Source organism: Schistocerca serialis, chromosome 12, assembly GCF_023864345.2.
Source record: "Schistocerca serialis cubense isolate TAMUIC-IGC-003099 chromosome 12, iqSchSeri2.2, whole genome shotgun sequence".
Lineage (NCBI taxonomy): Eukaryota > Metazoa > Arthropoda > Insecta > Orthoptera > Acrididae > Schistocerca > Schistocerca serialis.
In genome coordinates, this window is record NC_064649.1 from 91,923,709 (window position 1) to 91,932,099 (window position 8,391).

The following is an 8,391-nucleotide window of genomic DNA, read 5'->3' on the forward strand; positions in this document are numbered from 1 at the left end:
TTGAATAACATAAATGATCTGCAGTTTCCAGTCTCAGAATATGAGGAGATGCTGCTTGTTAGTTTTTCCAGATACTAAAAGAATAGGAATACAAGCTATTATAAGTTCCTTTACTGAAAAGACACCCCTGAATTATTCGAAATCCACAACAGAGTATTCTAGGCAAACGTATTATCGTCGAATTTTATCAAGACACAGCATACAGACTTCGGTTCTTCTCATAGGACCAAACAAGCTATAAACGTTGGTTTCAAAAACAATAAAGTACAAAAGTCGACAGAGTTATGTTTTGCACAGATCACAATGTTAACTGGAAAACCTACTGCCTAGAACTAATGGAGGATCTTGGTTCTGTTGCTTGATGTTCGCATTATAACTGTTATCGTCGATTACAAAATTAAAGAAACTGGTTATTCCGCATTTTTTCGTTTACGAATCAGTTATGGAATCCTTCTTTGGAAAAACTGAACTTTCAGGGATAGTATTTTCGGAGCACGGAAGTGTATTATGATAACTATATTATTTTCGTGTTATCTCTGCAATGTCTTGCGGAGAGCTCTTTAGAAGACTAGGCAATCTGACAACTACTTAACAATACGTATATTCATTATCGGTATAATGTCCTTACTCATTTCGTGCGAATAATTCTCTTTTCACAGAAAATAGTGGAAAGCATGAGCATAACAACAGCACCAAAAATTCTCGACAAATTCAATAATAATAAGCTAATAAGCAGGACATATGCTAGTGTATTGCGATCCTTACAGGTAATATTCATAGTGAAGTTAAAGAAAGGCAGCCCGTTTTGTCATCGGTTCATTAAGCGAGTAAGCGAGTTAATATTTTTAGTGACGTTTTCGAGGCGTTTGATTGTGTAGATAGTTATAGTCGTAGAAAACTTGAGTTTTATGGAATCGATGGTTTTACACACAACTGATTTGAATCATACTTACAAATAAGAATCCAATAAGCTGTGCTGAATAATTCGAACAGTATTTTGGAACTTAAAAAATTTGAGGGACTGGTGAGAAGTCACAGAGAGGGTCCACAGGGCTTAATTCCTGTTCGTTATACACTATCGAGTCACGTTAATGTGATCACCTGTCAAAGGCCTCAATAAACATCTTTTGAAGGTCAGATCGCTGAGAGAGTCGCAGCAGGAGAGTCAATCAGGTTCTAGAACGTACCGACAGGGATGTGGTGCTACGCCTACTCCACTATCGCGGCCAGCTGCGCTACGTTTGTCGGATGAGGAATCGTGGTGCAAACAGGCCTGAGTGGCTTTAAATACAGCGAGTTTGGTGGAAGGGAGAGTACGGAATATTCATCATGGTGCTCTTCCAACCTCATACACACATTGCCAGCAGTGTGAAATGGTGCATTATCCTGCTGGTAGATGCCACCTTGCCGATGAAAAACAACCTGTATGTAAGGGTGGACGTAGTCCCCAAGGACAGATAAATACTAGTGTTGATACAGTTTGCCTTCCAGCATGACGAGATCACCCAGTGAATGCCACGAAAACATTCTCCAGAAAATAGCACTCTGACCTCTGCCCTGGGCCCTTCCGACGATTCTTGCAGATACTTTTTGATGTGTTGGCAAATGTGCCAACACCTTGTAGATAGAGGATGCCGAAATGCACGCTATCTAACGCAGACGGGCGTGAATTCTGGAACAGGATAAGTAGTGAATTCTAATAAGAAAAGTATGCAGCTCCTCGAATACTTAACTTTATTCGATCCTTGTGGTACATCGCTCTTGATAATACAAATAAGACTATCTTCAGATACGGTTAATGGCGCCTTGCTAGGTCGTAGCCATGGACTTAGCTGAAGGCTATTCTAACTGTCTCTCGGCAAATGAGAGAAAGGCTTCGTCAGTGTAGTCGCTAGCAATGTCGTCGTACAACTGGGGCGAGTGCTATTCCGTATCTCGAGACCTGCCTTGTGGTGGCGCTCGGTCTGCGATCACACAGTGGCGACACGCGGGTCCGACATGTACTAAATGGACCGCGGCCGATTTAAGCTACCACCTAGCAAGTGTGGTGTCTGGCGGTGACACCACACTTTTCTTTCAGACGTTTTCACGGTGACGCTGTATAAGAAGTGATACATCTCAAAAGTCCACCTGTTGTTATTCAATGAACAATCAGCTGCGGTATTTGCTTGCGAATCCCAGCCTGTGACGGTAATGAATGGGTGTATGATCCAGGCACCTGCTGTAGAAGCCCAATACGCAGCAATGTCCGCAGAACGGTCGTCGAGGAAACACTATTGATAGTTCCTTGGTTCATCTCTGCGACCAGTTGGTCAGTAGTTGCAAGTTTACTCGCACGTACACATCTCCACAGCCTTGGTTCACCTCTGACACTTATGGTCCCTGGATCACCACAGTTGCCTCGGTGCCCGCTTTGGATAGCGCCATTTTGTCATGCATGGTATACTTAACACGAACATTTTAGAGACTTAGTTGTTTCCACCCTTGGACAGAAAGTCTATGATCGTGCTCTTTCGTACCTCAGATAAATCGATCCCATTTCTGCATTACGATAACGACTGCAGGCAAAGGCCACCTCAAATAAGAATAATATGGGTTGTTCATCCACAATCATCATGTAGGTACCTCTCCAAGGAGTCGAGAATTTTAACTGCACCTTCATACTACACATATTCGCTGGTGAAATTATTCATAAATGATCCATCACAATTTTAGACGATTTGTGATGTCCACACCTACAACAGTAGATGAAAGAATGATCTTTATTATCCTTTAATAAAGTTGTTAGTGACTCAGAAGAGAGTTCAATATGCAGCAACAAAAGTTTTTGATCATTTGTCTAATAACATGAAATACACTCCTGGAAATGGAAAAAAGAACACATTGACACCGGTGTGTCAGACCCACCATACTTGCTCCGGACACTGCGAGAGGGCTGTACAAGCAATGATCACACGCACGGCACAGCGGACACACCAGGAACCGCGGTGTTGGCCTTCGAATGGCGCTAGCTGCGCAGCATTTGTGCACCGCCGCCGTCAGTGTCAGCCAGTTTGCCGTGGCATACGCAGCTCCATCGCAGTCTTTAACACTGGTAGCATGCTGCGACAGCGTGGACGTGAACCGTATGTGCAGTTGACGGACTTTGAGCGAGGGCGTATAGTGGGCATGCGGGAGGCCGGGTGGACGTACCGCCGAATTGCTCAACACGTAGGGCGTGAGGTCTCCACAGTACATCGATGTTGTCGCCAGTGGTCGGCGGAAGGTGCACGTGCCCGTCGACCTGGGACCGGACCGCAGCGACGCACGGATGCACGCCAAGACCGTAGGATCCTACGCAGTGCCGTAGGGGACCGCACCGCCACTTCCCAGCAAATTAGGGACACTGTTGCTCCTGGGGTATCAGTGAGGACCATTCGCAACCGTCTCCATGAAGCTGGGCTACGGTCCTGCACACCGTTAGGCCGTCTTCCGCTCAAGCCCCAACATCGTGCAGCCCGCCTCCAGTGGTGTCGCGACAGGCGTGAATGGAGGGACGAATGGAGACGTGTCGTCTTCAGCGATGAGAGTCGCTTCTGCCTTGGTGCCAATGATGGTCGTATGCGTGTTTGGCGCCGTGCAGGTGAGCGCCACAATCAGGACTGCATACGACCGAGGCACACAGGGCCAACACCCGGCATCATGGTGTGGGGAGCGATCTCCTACACTGGCCGTACACCACTGGTGATCGTCGAGGGGACACTGAATAGTGCACGGTACATCCAAACCGTCATCGAACCCATCGTTCTACCATTCCTAGACCGGCAAGGGAACTTGCTGTTCCAACAGGACAATGCACGTCCGCATGTATCCCGTGCCACCCAACGTGCTCTAGAACGTGTAAGTCAACTACCCTGGCCAGCAAGATCTCCGGATCTGTCCCCCATTGAGCATGTTTGGGACTGGATGAAGCGTCGTCTCACGCGGTCTGCACGGCCTGCACGAACGCTGGTCCAACTGAGGCGCCAGGTGGAAATGGCATGGCAAGCCGTTCCACAGGACTACATCCAGCATCTCTACGATCGTCTCCATGGGAGAATAGCAGCCTGCATTGCTGCGAAAGGTGGATATACACTGTACTAGTGCCGACATTGTGCATGCTCTGTTGCCTGTGTCTATGTGCCTGTGGTTCTGTCAGTGTGATCATGTGATGTATCTGACCCCAGGAATGTGTCAATAAAGTTTCCCCTTCCTGGGACAATGAATTCATGGTGTTCTTATTTCAATTTCCAGGAGTGTATATGACAGGTAGGAAAGCAAGTTCTGATTCTAACCTAAAATAATTACTTGTGGACAACTCCTTCTGCTCTTTTTGAAAACTGATATTCCGAAAAAACGCTAACATTTAGTCACGACTGTTCTTCCCAAACACCATTACGAATGTTAAAGGTGGCAAAAGACTCTGCTACATACCAGAAGCACCCTCTGCCATAAGCCGTATGGTGACTTGTGCAACTCAGCTGCAGCAGACAACAGCGGTGGTGGGAGACTTGTTTACCAGCTGTTCACCAATACTGAAGCAAAAATCCGTATAGGAGATATCGAAACATCTCGTGAGTACATGGAAATGGACTATATACAGTGAACCTTAGAAGGATTAAGACGCAAAGCAGTGAAGTATGTCATCATGAAGAATTATGATCTTCAAACAATATTGTAGAGAGTGCGCTTGGTGCATATGTGAAAGAATGAGAACGGCGGATATTGAAAAATAGAAAAAAAGTATAGCTGATTTACGTTAAAATCTATCGCAACACCGAGATTAACTATCAGAATAGCTGCAGTTCAGAAACCTGTCATAATAGGGGACGTCAGCCTTGCTTTTATCCGCGAAACTGAGTCAAGATTGTTCTACCTGAACAGTAATAATAATAAACTCCCTGAAACATTGTAACTGTCTTCTGAAAGCTGTAACATTCAAGATTTTCGTTAACTTTAAATCGCGTGCTCACTCGTGAAATACACATGGTATGATTTTGGATGGCAGGAAATAATAGCGAGCATTTACAGCTAGTCTTATGTTTCTGTTTCCTTTTTCGTACGGTTCCGTCAGTACTTCGCTACGGTAATTCATGTAGTTGGTAGCGACGTTTTCCTGAACAGGTCATGGTTGCTACCTTCCTTTATGCTAAACACTAATGAAATTTTCATTCATTTCTCCTTCCGTTTAATCGTTATTTAGTGTATTGCAAACAAAAGGTAACGTCAGTAATTCCATAAAATACGCTCCTGACACCAATATATTATATGCTATGTATTCCATTACAATATTTTTAAAAGTAATAACGGAAAGATTATTTTAAGTTAGCTTCGATTACATTTCTGGCCAAAAAGAACAACTTTGTGTTGCGTCAGCGTGCCATAACAATGGGTCGACTCTCTTACTCACTGGTTCCGTTGCTAGGTTTCTGCACTTACGTCGCGTCCTTTCAACTGTTTCGCAACGTGGTGTTGGAAGCGACATTGCTAGCGAGGTCTGACGTTTAGCGAAGCGGAGAGTACTATGGCAGGAGTCTCGCGAGAGGTTGCACTCAGTAGACGCCTTCGGGTGGAAGGCGGGGCTGATGAGCGGATCATGGACACGATCAGACTCCAACAGCTGCAGCTGGAAGCTGCGAACAGCCAGTGCAGGCGTGTAGACGCACTGCTGGAGAAACTGGACGCAGCTACAGAGACGCTGATACGCTGTTGTGGAGCGGACTGCTCCGGAATGCGTCCCCAGCTGGAACGTAAGCTGGATCAGGATAAGCAGCTGGAGAAAGAGCAGTGTCAGCTCCTGCAGAGGCGAGACCAGGATGATTACTCTGAGGTGGTGGGCGAGATATACGAACTGGAAAAGGACGAGAAAGAGGAGAAACAGCTCGAGGACGAGCTGCAGCAGCCTCTGCAGACAGAACTGCAGCAGCAGGCGGCAGAGGAACCTGGCCAGCAGCAGCAGGAGCAGGAGGAGGAGCAGCGACGGCAGCTGCATCTCCAGCAGCTGGAGGAAACGCTGGAGAGAGATCAGGTGCTGTGGTGGTATACCGACCCGCCTGCGACCGAGTCGGGGTGGCGCATGGCCGCAGTCTGCCTGTGTGGAGTTTCTCTGCTAGTTTGCGGGCTCCTTCCGTGTCTGTGGTCCGCTGTTGGGGATTTGCAGCTGATTCACCACAGCCCACCGCCGATCTGAGAAAGTGTGCCGTCAGTGTGTCTTTGTGTACGGGTCTGGCGTTATCGTGCTTTTGACAGACATTGGCTGGAGTACTCCTCCTGTTATAGGAGTCTGAGAAACTCGCCACCCAAATCTACAATGCTCTGCCGTCTTACAAAATACAGTGCTAATCTCAGTAGTTGTTTAGCAAGTAAGAAAGTCATTTGGACAGAATATGGCTGCAGTACTCTTCCTGTTATAGGAGTCTGAGAAACTCGCCACCCAAATCGACAGTGCTCTGCCGTCTTACAGAATACAGTGCTAATATCAGTAGTTGTTTAGCAAGTAAGATAATCATTTGGACACAATATGGCTGCAGTACTCCTCCTGTTATAGGAGTCTGAGAAACTCGCCGACCAAATCGACAGTGCTCTGCCGTCTTACAGAATACAGTGCTAATGTGAATACTTGTTTAGCAAGTAAGATAATCATTTGGACAGAACATGGCTGCAGTACTCCTCCAGCTTCTGGAGTCTGAGTTGTCTGCCCGCAAAATTTACAAGTGTCTGAGGCTCTATGCTCGCATAATCCATAATGTATTTCACTGATTGTGATATACCACATGTGTAACAAGTAATGTCGTTATTTGGGAAGAATATCGCTGCTGTTCTACTCCCGTTTCTCTAGCAAAGGATGAGTGCAACCAAACCTACAATGCATGAGATGCTTACAATATGCAATGGTTATGTCATTACTTAACAAGTTACATCTTCATTTGGACAGAAAATGACTGCTGTACTCCTCCAGCTTCAGGATTGTGAATTGTTTGGTCGCTCAACTTGCAGTGCATGGTGTTCTCGTGATATACAGTGTGTTCGTCATTATTTGCATAGCAAGTAATATCTTCATTTCGACAGAAAATGACTGCATAACTGTTCCTGCTTTACGAGTGTGTTTGCTCTCATGAATGAAAGTGCCACAGAATACAGTGTTTATCTAATTACTTGTGCAACAAGTAATATCTTGTTTTGGACTGAATACTGGTGCAGCACTCTACATAACTAAAGTACCTAAGCATGCCTACAGTGAATGGTACGCTTACAATGTACAGTTTTTAACTCATTACATATGTAACATGTAATTATCTTAATTTGAACAGAATCTTGTTACAGTACACCTTCTGTTTCAGGTGTCTGAGGTTGATTGCTCGGATACTCCTACTTGTATAACGAGCAATTTTTTGATTTCTGGAGGACATCGCTGCAATTCTGTTCCGGTTTCTGGAGCTCTAGGATGGCAGCAGTGAAATCTACTGTGACTGGTACGCTTCCACACATATAGCTCGTCTCCTTACTTCTGTACCAAGTAATATTTTAGTTTGGACAATATTTTGTTACAGAACCACTCTTGTTTCAGGATCTTGATGCTGTCTGCTTGCGTATTCTACGGCGCATTACACTGACTGTGCTCTGCCTAATTACTACACAACAAGTACTATTTATACTTAAGAATATCGCTGCAGTTCTCCGCCTGTTTCTGGGTCACAAGGATGTATTCTGCGAGTAAGTAAAGTGTTTATTTCACAATTTAAATTTTGAATGACAGAGTTGGAGACTTTCCAAAAAGTCGATTATGATAAACGAAACTAAGTTTATTTCTTTACTTGTGACACTGATGCTATTTTGATGTTATCGAAAGAATTATTTTGAATTTCTCCTCCTTTTGCAGGAATCTGTGCAAGTGTGCAAGCCATATATACAGTGGAGTGCTGGCTGAGAATATACAGTGTTTACGTCAGCTGTGGAGCTGGTTGATTGTAGTTTGGACATAAAACTACGGTAGTGGTGCTCTTGATTCCTGATTCAGTGCTACATATCAACAACTCGTTGTTTATTGGCAGTATACAGAAATTTGATCGTGCTTTGGACGGACAATCACATCTTCCATGAGTCTGAGAAAGTTCATTCTTGCTAGAAATCAATGTTTTTTAGTATTTAACTTTGTGTGCTATTAAAACTACTTGAACATTATTGAGATCAATATGTGTCTTACTTATATAGAAATTTAGGAAGGGTCAGACATTGCGTGTGGTTAAATAACTAATGTAACATTTTTGTAGCGATCTGTACTATAATATTTTCAAAATTATCCAGCACTTCTAACTGTGTAATTAGTAGCATACATCTTACTTTCCAGTTTCCTGATACCTGAGTTTAAAGCTT

General features: G+C 44.6%; 1 long non-coding RNA gene across 1 annotated transcript; it reads left to right on the top strand.

Annotated features, from left to right (window-relative positions):
* The first annotated feature begins 7,374 nt into the window (after nt 1-7,374).
* On the top strand, nt 7,375-8,095 carry LOC126428464 (uncharacterized). The gene is made up of 3 exons (XR_007576840.1): nt 7,375-7,490; nt 7,586-7,731; nt 7,898-8,095. It is a non-coding gene; the product is annotated as an uncharacterized LOC126428464 (long non-coding RNA).
* The last annotated feature ends 296 nt before the right edge of the window (nt 8,096-8,391 follow it).